Source organism: Heterodontus francisci, unplaced genomic scaffold (assembly GCF_036365525.1).
Source record: "Heterodontus francisci isolate sHetFra1 unplaced genomic scaffold, sHetFra1.hap1 HAP1_SCAFFOLD_745, whole genome shotgun sequence".
NCBI lineage: Eukaryota > Metazoa > Chordata > Chondrichthyes > Heterodontiformes > Heterodontidae > Heterodontus > Heterodontus francisci.
In genome coordinates, this window is record NW_027141721.1 from 215,510 (window position 1) to 228,973 (window position 13,464).

At 49.7% G+C, this 13,464-nt stretch overlaps 1 long non-coding RNA gene across 1 annotated transcript; it reads left to right on the top strand.

The window, feature by feature from the left end:
• Positions 1-1,079: 1,079 nt before the first annotated feature.
• Positions 1,080-6,277, top strand: LOC137364493 (uncharacterized). The gene is made up of 3 exons (XR_010973119.1): positions 1,080-1,164; positions 3,503-3,598; positions 6,253-6,277. It is a non-coding gene; the product is annotated as an uncharacterized lncRNA (long non-coding RNA).
• Positions 6,278-13,464: the final 7,187 nt, after the last annotated feature.

Sequence of the window (13,464 nt, forward strand, 5' to 3'; positions counted from 1 at the left end):
CTTCTCTCGCTGTCTGTATCTGTTGCTCTCACTCTCGGACTCTTTCTTGATCTCTCACATTTTCTATCGCTCTCTTTCTTCTCATTTTTCTCTCCCTCTGTTGCCCTCTTTCACTCTGTCTCCCACTCTCACTGTCTCTAACTCTCACACGTTATCTCTCACTCACAGTGACTGAGGGCAGTGGGATGCATTGACTGAGGGGAGTGGGATGCATTGACTGAGGGGAGTGGGATGTAGTGACTAAGGGGAGTGCAATGTAATGGCAGAGGATGGTGGGGTGTAATGACTGAGAAGAGTGGGATAGACTGATGGAGGTGAATGGAATGCAATGACTGAGGGGACTGGGATGGAGTGGCTGAGCGGAGTTGTGTGAAAGGTTTGAGGGGAGTGAGTTGTAGTGAATGAGGGGAGTGGAATACTGTGACTGATATTAGATCCAGAGAGTGAGGGAGAGTGGGAGGCAGTGACGGAGGGGCTTGGGATGCCGTGACTGAGGGCAGTGCGATGGCCTGACTGAGGGAGTGGGATGTTGTGACTGAGGGAAGTGGGAGTGCGAGTTAGAGCCTGAGAGTAGTGGGATGTAGTGACAGAGGGAGGTGGGATGCAGTGACTGAGGGGAGTGGGATAGACTAACGGAGCTGAGTGGGATGTAGTGACCTATGGGAGTGGGATGCGGTGACTGAGGGGAGTGGAATGTAGAGACCGAGGGTTGTGGGTTACACAGGCTGAGGGGAGTGTAACACAGTGACTGAGGGGAGAGTGATACAGTGACTGAGGGGAGTGGGATACAGTGACTGAGGGGAGTGGGATACAGCGAAAGAGGGGAGTGGGATACAGCGACTGAGGGGAGTGGGATACAGCGACGGAGGGGCATGGGACACAGCAACTGAGGGGAGTGGGATACAGTGACTGAGTGGAGTGGGATACAGTAATGTCATGATCAGGATGGAAGATGATGGATTTATAAAGATTGATATCTCACTTTCTCCTGACACTAGTACCATCCTGTTGAAATGTTGTGTTTTTCTCCATCTCTCACTCTGCAATGTTTCCCTCCCTTTATTACAGAGCCCATGACTTCCCAAACTCAGGAATCCGAGGAACAATCGACTGGAGAATCCACTGAGGTTTCATCCTCTATCCCAGTGGGCTCTGGAACCCCAGGTATCTGCCGTGCCGGATTATAATTACAGAAAGATGGAATCAGAGACTGGTTACAGCACAGAAAGAGGCCATTCAGCCCATCGTCACCGTGCCAGCTCTCTGCCAGAGCAATCCACCTACTCGCACTCCTGCCATTTCCCCATCACCCAGCAGATTGTTTCTCCTATGATAATTTTCCAATTCCCTTTTGAAAGCCTCAATTGAACCTGCCTCCAGCGCACTCACAGGCAGTGCATTCCAGACCCTAACCACTCGCTGTGTGAAAAGGTTTTCCTGTCTCTGTTGCGACTTTTACCACTCACCTAAAACCGGTGTCCTCTGGTTCTGGATTCTACCACCAATGGGAACAGTTTCTCCCTGTCAGCTCTGTCCACATCCCTCGCGATTTTGAACACCTCGATCAAATCTTCTCTTAATCTTCTCTTCTCCAGGGAGAACAGCCCCATCTTCTCCAATCTATCCAAGTAACTGACGTCCCTCATCCTGGGAACCATTCTCGTAAATCATCTCCGCACCCTCTCGAATACCTTAACGTCCTTCCTAAGTATTCACCGCTCTCTGTCTTGCCACCTTCAATGATTTGTGCACACGTACGCCCAGGTCCCTCTGCCCCTGCACCCCCTTTACAATTGTATCCTTTATTTTATATTGCCTCTCCTCGTTCGTCCGACCAAAATGAATCACTTCACAATTCTCTGCATTAAATTTCATCTGTCACTTGCCTGCCCATTCCACAGGTCTGTCTATGTCCACTTGAAGTCCATCACTATCCTTCTCACTGTTCACAATACTTCCAGGTCTTGTGCCCTCCACAACTTTTGAAATTCTGCCCTGTACACACAAATGCAACACATTAATATACATCAAGAAAAACAGGGTTCGATCAATATTAAAGAGTAAAACACAGATGCACAGAGAATTAGGAGGGACAGATAACACTGGAGTAGAAAAGAGTAACGTATTGGACTGGGACAGTGCAAGAGGGATGGTGATGAGCTGAAAATTCAGTTTAATGTGTGTATATGGATGCACGGAGAGTGGTAAATAAGGTTGTTGAGCTGCAGGCGCAGATAGCCACGTGGAAATATGCTGTTGTGGCAATAACCGAGTCCTGGTTCCAAGAGAGGCAGGACTGGGTAGTGAATATTCCTGACAAGGTGTTCAGGAAAGAGAGGGAAGGAAGGAAAGGAGGAGGGGCATCAGTATTGTTTAAGGGGAGAATTACAGTGCTGGAAGAAGATGATGTCGGAGAGGAACCAAGGATAGAATCCATCAGATTAAAGTGAAACAACGAAAGAAATACCATGACCTTTCTGGGTGTATGTTATAGGCCAACAACTAGTGGGAAAGATATAGATGAACAGATTTGCATAGAGCAACCAAGAGATGCAAGAGTTAAAGTGTAGATATATCATTGGGCTATAATTATCTGAATATACTCTGGAATAGTAATAGTGTAAACGGCAGAGAGGGACAAGAGTTTCTCGAGTGTGTTCAGGAGAATTTCCTACGTCAGTTTGTTTCAAGTCCAACGAGGAAGGAGGCATTGCTGGATCTGGTTCTGGGAAATGAGGTTGGACAAGTGAATTAAGGGTCAGCCGGGGAACATTTGGGGACAGTGACCAGCGTATCATGTGGTTTAGGTTGGTAATGGAAAAGGACAAGGAGAAATGCGGAGGAAAGATAATTCAGTGAGGGAGAACCAATCTCAATAGAGTGAGAACAGATCTGACCCAAATAATCTGGAATCATATTACAGATTCCCACACTGTGACGCCTGAAGTGCTCATTCCAAGAGACGCATCCAGTCTCTTAATGATGGAGTGTGGGGCAATGATAGAGGGCAGTTGGAAAACAGTGACAGAGGGGAGTGGGATGAAGTGACTGAAGGGAGTGTGATACAGTGACTGAGGGGATGGGACACAGTTACTGAGGGGAGTGTGATACAGCGACTGAGGAGAGTGTGATACAGCGACTGAGGGGAGAGTGAATCAGTGACTGAGGGGAGTGTGAAACAGTGACTGAGGGGAGTGTGATACATTGACTGAGGGGAGAGCGATACAGTGACTGAGGGGAGTGGGATCGGGCGACTGAGATGAGTGTGATACACTGACTGAGATGAGTGTGATGCAGTGACTGAGGGGAGTGTGATAGAGACAGAGGGGAGTGTGACGCCGTGACTGAGGGGAGTTTGACACAATAATGTAGTGAACAGATGGAAGACTATGGTTTTATAAAGATTGATATCTGACATTCTCCTGACACTAGTACCATCCTGTTGACCTATTGTGTTATCCTCCATGTCTCACTCTGCAATGTCTCCCTCCCTTTATTACAGAACCCGTGACTTACCAAACTCAGGAATCCGAGGAACAATCGACTGCAGAATCCACTGAGGGGCCCTCCTCTATCCCAGCGGGCTCTGGAAGCTCAGGTATCTGCCTTGTGGGGTTATCATCGCAGAATCATGGAATCATAAACCGGTTACAGCACAGAAAGAGGCCGTTCAGACAATCGTCACCGTGCCAGCTCTCTGCCTGAGCAACTCAACTGCTCCCACTCCTGCAATTTCCCCATCTCCCTGCAGATTGTTTCTCCTGTGATAATTATCCAATTCCCTTTTGAAAGCCTCAATTGAACCTGCCTCCAGCACAGTCTCAGGCAGTGCATTCCAGATCCTAACCACTCGCTGTGTGAAAAGGTTTTCCTGTCTCTGTTGCTACTTTTACCACTCACTTAAAGCCGGTGCCCTCTGGTTCTGGATCCTCCCACCAATGGGAACAATTTCTCCCTGTCTACTCTGTCCACATCCCTCGTGATTTTGAACATCTCGATTAAATCTCTTCTTAAGCTTCTCTTCTCCAGGGACAAGAGCCCCAGCTTCTCCAATGTATCCATGTAACTGACGTCCCTCATCCCAGGAACCATTCTCGTAAATCATTTCCGCACCCTCTCGAATACCTTCACATCCTTCCGAACGTATTAACCGCTCTCTGGACCTGTCTTGCCACCTTCAATGATTTGTGCACACGTACGCCCAGGTCCCTCTGCCCCTGCACCCCCTTTGCAATTGTATCCTTTATTTTATATTGCCTCTCCTCGTTCGTCCGACCAAAATGAATCACTTCACAATTCTCTGCGTTAAGTTTCATCTGCCACTGTCTGCCAATCCCACCAGCCTGTCTATAACCTCCTGACGTCTATCACTATCCTCCTCACAGTTTACAATACTTCCAGGTTTTGTGTCATCTGCAAATTTTGAAATTGTGGCATGTACGCCCCAGTCTATGTCATTAATATACACCAGGGAAAACAGGGGTCCGAGCAATATTACAGATCAAAACACAGATGCACAGAGAGTTAGGAGGGACAGATAACACTGGAGTAGAAAAGAGTAACGTATTAGACAGGGACAATGTAAGAGGGAAGGTGATGAGCTGTAAATTCAGTTCAATGTGTGTGTATATGAGAATGCAATGAGAGTGGTAAAAAAGGTTGTTGAGCTGCAGGCGCAGATAGCCATGTGGAAATATGATGTTGTGTCAATAACAGAGTCCTGGCTCTAAGAGGGGCAGGACCTGGTAGTGAATATTCCTGACTACAATGTGCTCAGGAAAGGGAGGGATGGAAGGAAAGGAGGAGGGGTATCAGTATTGATAAAGAGGAACATTACAGTGCTGGAAAGAGATGATGTCGGAGAGGAACCAAGGATAGAATCCATCAGATTAGAATGAAACAAGGAAAGAAATACCATTACCTTTCTGGGTGTATTCTATAGGCCAACAAGTAGTGGGAAAGATATAGAGGAACAGATTTGCATGGAGCAACCAAGAAGTGCAAGAGTTAAAGTGTAGATATATCGTTGGGCTTTAGTTGTCTGAATATAGACTGGGATAGTAATAGTGTAAAGGGCAGAGAGGGACAAGAATTTCTAGAGTGTGTCCAGAAGGATTCCCTCCGTCAGTTTGTTTCCAGTCCAACGAGGAAGGAGGCATTGCTGGATCTGGTTCTGGGAAATGTGGTTGGATAAGTGAATTATGGGTCAGTCGGGGAACATTTAGGGGACAGTGACCATCATATCATGTGGTTTAGGTTGGCAATGGAAAAGGACAATGAGAAATCCGGAGGAAAGATAATTCATTGAGGGAGAACCAATCTCAGTAGAGTGAGAACAGATCTGACCCAAATAAACTGGAATAATATTATAGACACACATAGTGTGATACCTGACGTGCTCAGTCTCAGTGACCCATCCAGTCTCTTACTGATGGAGTGTGGGGAAATGACAGAGGGCAGTGGGATATAATGACCGAGGGGAGTGGGATGTACTGTCTGAGGGGTGAGGGATGTAATGACTGAGGGGAGAGGGATATAGTGACTGTGGGCAGTGGGATATAGTGAGTGAGGGGAGAGGGATGCAGTGACTGAGGGGAATGGGACATCGTGACTGAGGGGAGTTGGATATAGTGACTGTGGGCAGTGGGACATAGTGATTGAGGGTACTGTGATAAAGTGACTGAGGGGAGTATGATACAGTCACTGAGGGGAGTGGGATGCTGCGACTGAGGGCTGTTTGATAGTGTGACTGTGGGGAGTGGGATACAGTGACTGAGAGGAGTGTGATACAGTGACTGAGAGAGTGTGATGCAGTGACTGAGGGGCGTGTGATGCAGTGACTGAGGGGAGTGTAATACAGCGACTGAGGAGAGTCTGATACAGCGACTGAGGGGAGTGAGATACAGCGACTGGCGTGTGTGTGATACAGTGACTGAGGTGAGTGTGATACAGTGAGTGAGGGGAGTGTGATATAGGGACTGAGGTGATTGTGATTGAGTGACTGAGGGGAATGTGATACAGTGACTGAGGGGAGTGTGATATAGTGACTGAGATGAGTGTGATGCAGTGACTGAGGGGAGCGTGACGCCGTGACTGAGGGGAGTGTGACACAGTAATGTATTGAACAGGATGGAAGATTATGGTTTTATAAAGATTGTTATCTGTCATTCTCCTGACACGAGCACCATCCTGTTGACCTGATGTGTGTTTCTCCATGTCTCACTTGGCAATGTCTCCCTCCCATTATGACAGAACCCGTGACTTCCCAAACTTAGGAATCCGAGGAACAATCGACTAGAGAATCTACTGAGGTTTCATCCTCCACCCCAGCGGGCTCTGGAAGCTCAGGTACCTGCCTTGTGGTGTTATCATCGCAGAATCATGGAATCAGAGACTGGTTACAGCACAGAAAGAGCCCGTTGAGCCCATCGTCACTGTGACAGCTCGACGCCTGTGCAACTAACCTACTCCCACTCCTGCTATTTCCCCGTCGCACTGCAGATTGTTTCGCCAATGACAATTTTCCAATTCCCTTTTGAAAGCCTCAATTGAACCTACCTCCAGCACACTCTCAGGCAGTGCATTTCAGATCCTAACCACACGCTGTGTGAAAAGGTTTTACTGTCTCTGTTGTAATTTTTACCACTCACCTAAAACCGGTGCCCTCTGGTTCTGGATCCTCCCACCAATGGGACTTAGGGGTGTGGGGCATAGTTACTGGGGGAGAGGGATGTAGTGACTGAGGGGAGAAGGTTGCACTGACCGAGGTGAGTGGGATATAGTGACTGAGGGCAGTGGGACATTGTGACTGAGGGCAGTGGGATATAGTGAGTGAGGGGAGAGGGATGTAGTGACTGAGGGGAGTGGGACAGAGTGACTTAGGGTAGTGGGATATAGTGAGTGAGGGGAGAAGGATGTAGTGACTGAGGGGAGTGGGACATAGTGACTTAGGGTAGTGGGATATAGTGAGTGAGGGGAGAAGGATGTAGTGACTGAGGGGAGTGGGACATAGTGACTGAGGGGAGAGGGATATAGTCATTGAGGGCAGTGGGACATAGTGACTGAAGGCAGTGGGATATAGTGATTGAGGGCACTGGGATGTAGTAACTGAGCGGAGTGGGACGTAGTGACTGAGGGCCGTGGGATATAGTGACTTAGGGCAGTGGGATGTATTGACTTTGCGGAGTGGGATGTGGTAACTGCTGAGAGTGGGATGTAGTGACTGAGGTGAGTGGGATACAGTGACTGAGGGGAGTGGGATACAGAGACTGAGGGTAGTATGATGCAGTGTCTGAGGGGAGTGGAATACAGCAACTGAGGGGAGTGTGATGCAGTCACTGAGGGTAGTATGATACAGTGTCTGAGGGGAGTATGAAACAGTCACTGAGGGGAGTGTGATGCAGCGACTGAGGGTAGTGAGATACAGTGTCTGAGGGGAACTTGATACAGTGACTGAGGGTAGTGTGATGCAGTGACAGAGGGGGTGTGATACAGTGAGTGAGGGGAGTGTGATACAGTGACTGAGGGGAATGTGATCCAGTGACTGAGGGGAGTGTGATACAATGACAGAGGAAGTGTGATACAGTGACAGAGTGGAGTCTGACACAGTGAGTGAGGGGAGTGTGATACAGTGACTGAGGGGAGTGTGATGCAGTACAGAGGGAAGTGTGATACTGTGACTGAGCGAGTGTGACACAGTGACTGAGGGGAGTGTGATACAGTGTCTGAGGGGAGTGTGATACAGTGTCTGAGGGGAGTGCGATACAGTGACTGAGGGGAATGTGATACATGACTGAGGGGAGTGTGATACAGAGTCTGAGGGGAGTATGAAACAGTCACTGAGGGGAGTGTGATGCAGCGACTGAGGGTAGTATGATACAGTGTCTGAGGGGAACTTGTTACAGTGACTGAGGTTAGTGTGATGCAGTGACAGAGGGAGTGTGATACAGTGACAGAGGGGAATGTGATACAGTGAGTGAGGGGAGTGTGATGCAGTGACTGAGGGGAATGTGATACAGTGACTGAGGGGAGTGTGATACAATGACAGAGGAAGTGTGATACAGTGACAGAGTGGAGTCTGACACAGTGAGTGAGGGGAGTGTGATACAGTGACTAAGGGGAGTGTGATGCAGTGACAGAGGGAAGTGTGATACTGTGACTGAACGAGTGTGACACAGTGACTGAGGGGAGTGTGATGGAGTGACTCAAGGACTGTGATACAGTGTCTGAGGGGAGTAGGATACGGTCACTGAGGGGAGTGGGATGCAGCGACTGAGTGTACTGTGACACCGTGACTGAGGGGAGTATGATACAGTCACTGAGGGGAGTGGGATGCAGCGAATGACGGTAGTGTGATCGAGTGACTGTGGGGAGTGGAATACATTGACTGAGAGGAATGTGATATAGTGACTGAGGGAAGTGTGATACAGTGACTGAGAGAGTGTGATGCAGTGACTGAGGGGAGTGTGATGCAGTGACTGAGGTGAGTGTGATACAGTGACTGAGGTGAGTGGGATACAGTGAGTGAGGGGAGTATGATATAGTGACTGAGGTGAGTGTGATGCAGTGACCGCTGGGAGTGTGATGCAGTGACTGCTGGGAGTGTGATACAGTGACTGAGGGGAGTGTGACGCAGTAATGTAGTGAACAGGATGGAAGATAATGGTTTTATAAAGATTGTTATCTGTCATTCTCCTGACACGAGCACAATCCTGTTGACCTGATGTGTTTTTCTCCATGTCCCGCTTTGCAATGTCTCCCTCCCTTTAATACAGAACCCGTGACTTCCCAAACTCAGGAATCCGAGGAACAATCGACTAGAGAATCTACTGAGGTTTCATCCTCCACCCCAGCGGGCTCTGGAAGCTCAGGTACCTGTCATGTGGGGTCATCATCGCAGAATCATGGTATCAGTGACTGGTTACAGCACAGGAAGAGGCCATTGAGCCCATCATCACCTTGACAGCTCTATGCCTGTGCAACTCATCTACACCCACTCCTGCAATTTCCCCGTCGCACTGCAGATTATTTCTCCAATGACAATTTTCCAATTCCCTTTTGAAAGCCTCAATTGAACCTGCCTCCAGCACACTCTCAGGAAGTGCATTTCAGATCCTAACCACTCGCTGTGTGAAAAGGTTTTCCTGTCTCTGTTGTGACTTTTACCACTCACCTAAAACCGGTGCCCTCCAGTTCTGGATCCTCCCACCAATGGGACTTAGGGGAGTGGGGCATAGTTAGTGGGGGAGATGGATGTAGTGACTGAGGGGAGAAGGTTGCACTGACCGAGGTGAGTGGGATATAGTGACTGAGGGCAGTGGGGCATAGTGACTGAGGGCAGTGGGATATAGTGAGTGAGGGGAGAGGGATGTAGTGACTGAGGGGAGTGGGACAGAGTGACTTAGGGTAGTGGGTTATAGTGAGTGAGGGGAGAGGGATGTAGTGACTGAGGGGAGTGGGACATAGTGACTGAGGGGAGTGGGATGTAGTTACTGAGGGCAGCTGGACATAGTGATTGAGGGCAGTGGGATGTCGTGACTGAGGGGAGTGAGACATAGTGAATGAGGGGAGTGGGATATAGTGAGTGAGGGGAGAGGGATATAGTGACTGAGGGGAGTGGGATATAGTTACTGAGGGCAGTAGGACATAGTGATTGAGGGCAGTGGGATATAGTCATCGAGGGGTGCGGAACATAGTGACTGAGGGGAGTGGGATATAGTCATTCAGGGGAGTGGGATATAGTCATTGTGGGCAGTGGGACATAGTGACTGAGGGCAGTGGAACATAGTCACTGAGGTGAGTGGGATATAGTGACTGATGGGATATGGATGCAGTGATTGAGGGCAGTGGGAGATAGTCACTGAGCAGAGTGGGTCGTAGTGACTGAGGGCAGTGGGTTATAGTGACTGTGGGCAGTGGTATGTATTCACTGTGCAGAGTGGGATGTGGTAACTGCGGAGTGTGGGATGCAGTGACTGAGGTGAGTGGGATACAGTGACTGAGGTGAGTGTGATACAGTGACTGAGGGCAGTGGGATACAGTGACTGAGAGGAGTTGATACAGTGACTGAGATATTGTGATGCAGTGACTGAGGTGAGTGTGATGCAGTGACTGCTGGGAGTGTGATACAGTGACAGAGGGGAGTGTGATGGAGACTGAGGGGAGCGTGACGCCGTGACTGAGGGGATTGTGATGGAGACTGAGGGGAGCGTGACGCCGTGACTGAGGGGAGTGTGACGCAGTAATGTCGTGAACAGGATGGAAGATAATGGTTTTATAAAGATTGTTATCTGTCATTCTCCTGACACGAGCACCATCCTGTTGACCTGATGTGTTTTTCTCCATGTCTCACTTTGCAATGTCTCCCTCCCTTTACTACAGAACCCGTGACTTCCCAAACGCAGGAATCCGAGGAACAATCGACTAGAGAATCTACTGAGGTTTCATCCTCCACCCCAGCGGGCTCTGGAAGCTCAGGTACCTGCCTTGTGGTGTTATCATCGCAGAATCATGGAATCAGAGACTGGTTACAGCACAGAAAGAGGCCGTTCTGCCCATCGTCACTGTGCCAGCTCTCTGCCTGAGCAACTCACCTACTCCCACTCCTGCCATTTCCCCATCTCCCTGCAGATTGTTTCTCCGATGATAATTATCCAATTCCCTTTTGAAGGCCTCAATTGAACCTGCCTCCAGCACACTCTCAGGCAGTGCATTTCAGATCCTAACCACTCGCTGTGTGAAAAGATTTTCCTGTCTCTGTTGTGACTTACATCACTCACCTAAAACCGGTGCCCTCTAGTTCTGGATCCTCGCACCAATGGGACTGAGGGGAGTGGGACATAGTTACTGAGGGGAGAGTGATGCAGTGACTGAGGGGAGAAGGTTGCACTGACCGAGGGGAGTGGGATATAGTGACTGAGGGCAGTGGGACATAGTGACTGAGGGTAGTGTGATACAATGACAGAGGAAGTGTGATACAGTGACTGAAAGAGTGTGATACAGTGACTGAGAGAGTGTGACACAGTGACAGAGGGAAGTAGGATACAGTGACTGAATGTTTGGGATACAGTGACTGAGGGGATTGTGATACTGTGACAGCGGGGAGTGTGATACAGTGACTCCGGGAGTGTGATACAGTGATTGAGGGGAGTACGATAAAGTTACAGAGGGGAGTGTTATACACTGACTGAGGGGATTGGGAAACAGTGACTGAAGGGAGTGTGATCCAGTGACTGGAGGAGTGTGATACAGAGACTGAGGGGAGTGTGATACAGTGTCTGAGGGTAGGATGATACAGTCACTGAGGGGAGTGCGATGCAGCGACTGAGGGTAGTGTGATGCAGTGTCTGAGGGGGATGTGATACAGTGACAGAGGGGAGTGTGATACAGTGACTGAGGGGAGTGCGATAAAGTTACGGAGTGGAGTGTTATACACTAACTGAGGGGATTGGGATACAGTGACTGAAGGGAGTGTGATACAGTGATTGAGGGGAGTGCGATAAAGTTACGGAGTGGAGTGTTATACACTAACTGAGGGGATTGGGATACAGTGACTGAAGGGAGTGTGATACAGTGACTGAGGGCTGTGGGATGCAGTGACTGAGGGGAGTAGGATACAGACACAAAGGGGAGTGGGATGCAGCGACTGAGGGTAGTGTGATACAGTGACTGAGGGGAGTGTGATACAGTCACTGAGGAGAGGGGAATGCAGCGACTGAGGGGAGTGGTTTACAGTGACTGAAGGGAGTGTGATACAGTGACTGAGGGGTGTGGGATGCAGTGACAGAGGGGAGTAGGATACAGACACTGAGGGGAGTGGGATGCAGCGACTGAGGGTAGTGTGATACAGTGACTGAGGGGAGTATGATACAGTCACTGAGGAGAGTGGAATGCAGCGACTGAGGGGAGTGGGATAGAGTGACTGAAGGGAGTGTGATACAGTGACTGAGGGGTGTGGGATGCAGTGACTGAGGGGAGTAGGATACAGTCACTGAGGGGAGTGGGATGCAGCGACTGAGGGTAGTGTGATACAGTGACTGAGGGGAGTGTGATACAGTCACTGAGGAGAGGGGAATGCAGCGACTGAGGGGAGTGGTTTACAGTGACTGAAGGGAGTGTGATACAGTGACTGAGGGGTGTGGGATGCAGTGACTGAGGGGAGTAGGAAACAGTCACTGAGCGGAGTGGGATGCAGCCACTGAGGGTAGTGTGTTACAGTGACTGAGGGGAGTATGATACAGTCACTGAGGAGAGTGGAATGCAGCGACTGAGGGGAGTGTGATAGAGTGACTGAGGGGAGTGTGATAGAGTGACTGAGGGGAGTGTGATACAGTGACTAAGGGGAGCATTATACAGTGGCTGAGAGAGTGTGATACGGTGACTGGGGGAGAGTGATACAGTGACTGTGGGGAGTGTGATACACTGTCTGAGGAGAGTAGGATGCAGTGACTGAGGGGAGTGTGATGCAGTGTCTGAGGAGAGTGTGATACAGTGACTGAGGGGAGTGTGATGCAGTGACTGAGGGGAGTGTGATACAGTGACTGAGGGGAGTGTGATGCAGTGACTGAGGGGAGTGTGATACAGTGACTGAGGGGAGTGTGATACAGTGACTGAGGGGAGTGTGATACAGTGACTGAGGGGAGTGTGATACAGTGACTGAGGGGAGTGTGATGCAGTGACTGAGGGGAGTGTGATGCAGTGACTGAGGGGAGTGTGATACAGTGACTGAGGGGAGTGTGATGCAGTGACTGAGGGGAGTGTGATACAGTGACTCAGGGAGTGTGATACAGTGATTGAGTGGAGTGCGATAAAGTTACGGAGGGTAGTGTTATACACTGTCTGAGGGGATTGGGATACAGTGACCGAAGGGAGTGTGATTCAGAGACTGAGGGGAGTGTGATACAGTCACTGAGGGGAGTGGGATGCAGCGACTGAGGGGAGCATTATACAGTGACTGAGGGGAGTGTGATACAGTGACTCCGGGAGTGTGATACAGTGATTGAGGGGAGTGCGATAAAGTTACAGAGGGGAATGTGATACAGTGTCTGAGGGTAGTATGATACAGTCACTGAGGGGAGTGCGATGCAGCGACTGAGGGGAGTATGATACAGTCACTGAGGAGAGGGGAATGCAGCGACTGAGGGGAGTGGGATACAGTGACTGAAGGGAGTGTGATACAGAGACTGAGGGGTGTGTGATACAGTGACTGAAGGGAGTGTGATCCAGTGACTGGAGGAGTGTGATACAGTGACTGAGGGGTGTGGGATGCAGTGACTGAGGGGAGTGCGATGCAGCGACTGAGGGGAGTGTGATACAGTGTCTGAGGGTAGTATGATACAGTCACTGAGGGGAGTGCGATGCAGCGACTGAGGGGAGTGTGATGCAGTGTCTGAGGGGGATGTGATACAGTGACTGAGGGTAGTGTGATACAGTCACTGAGGGGGATGTGATACAGTGACAGAGGGT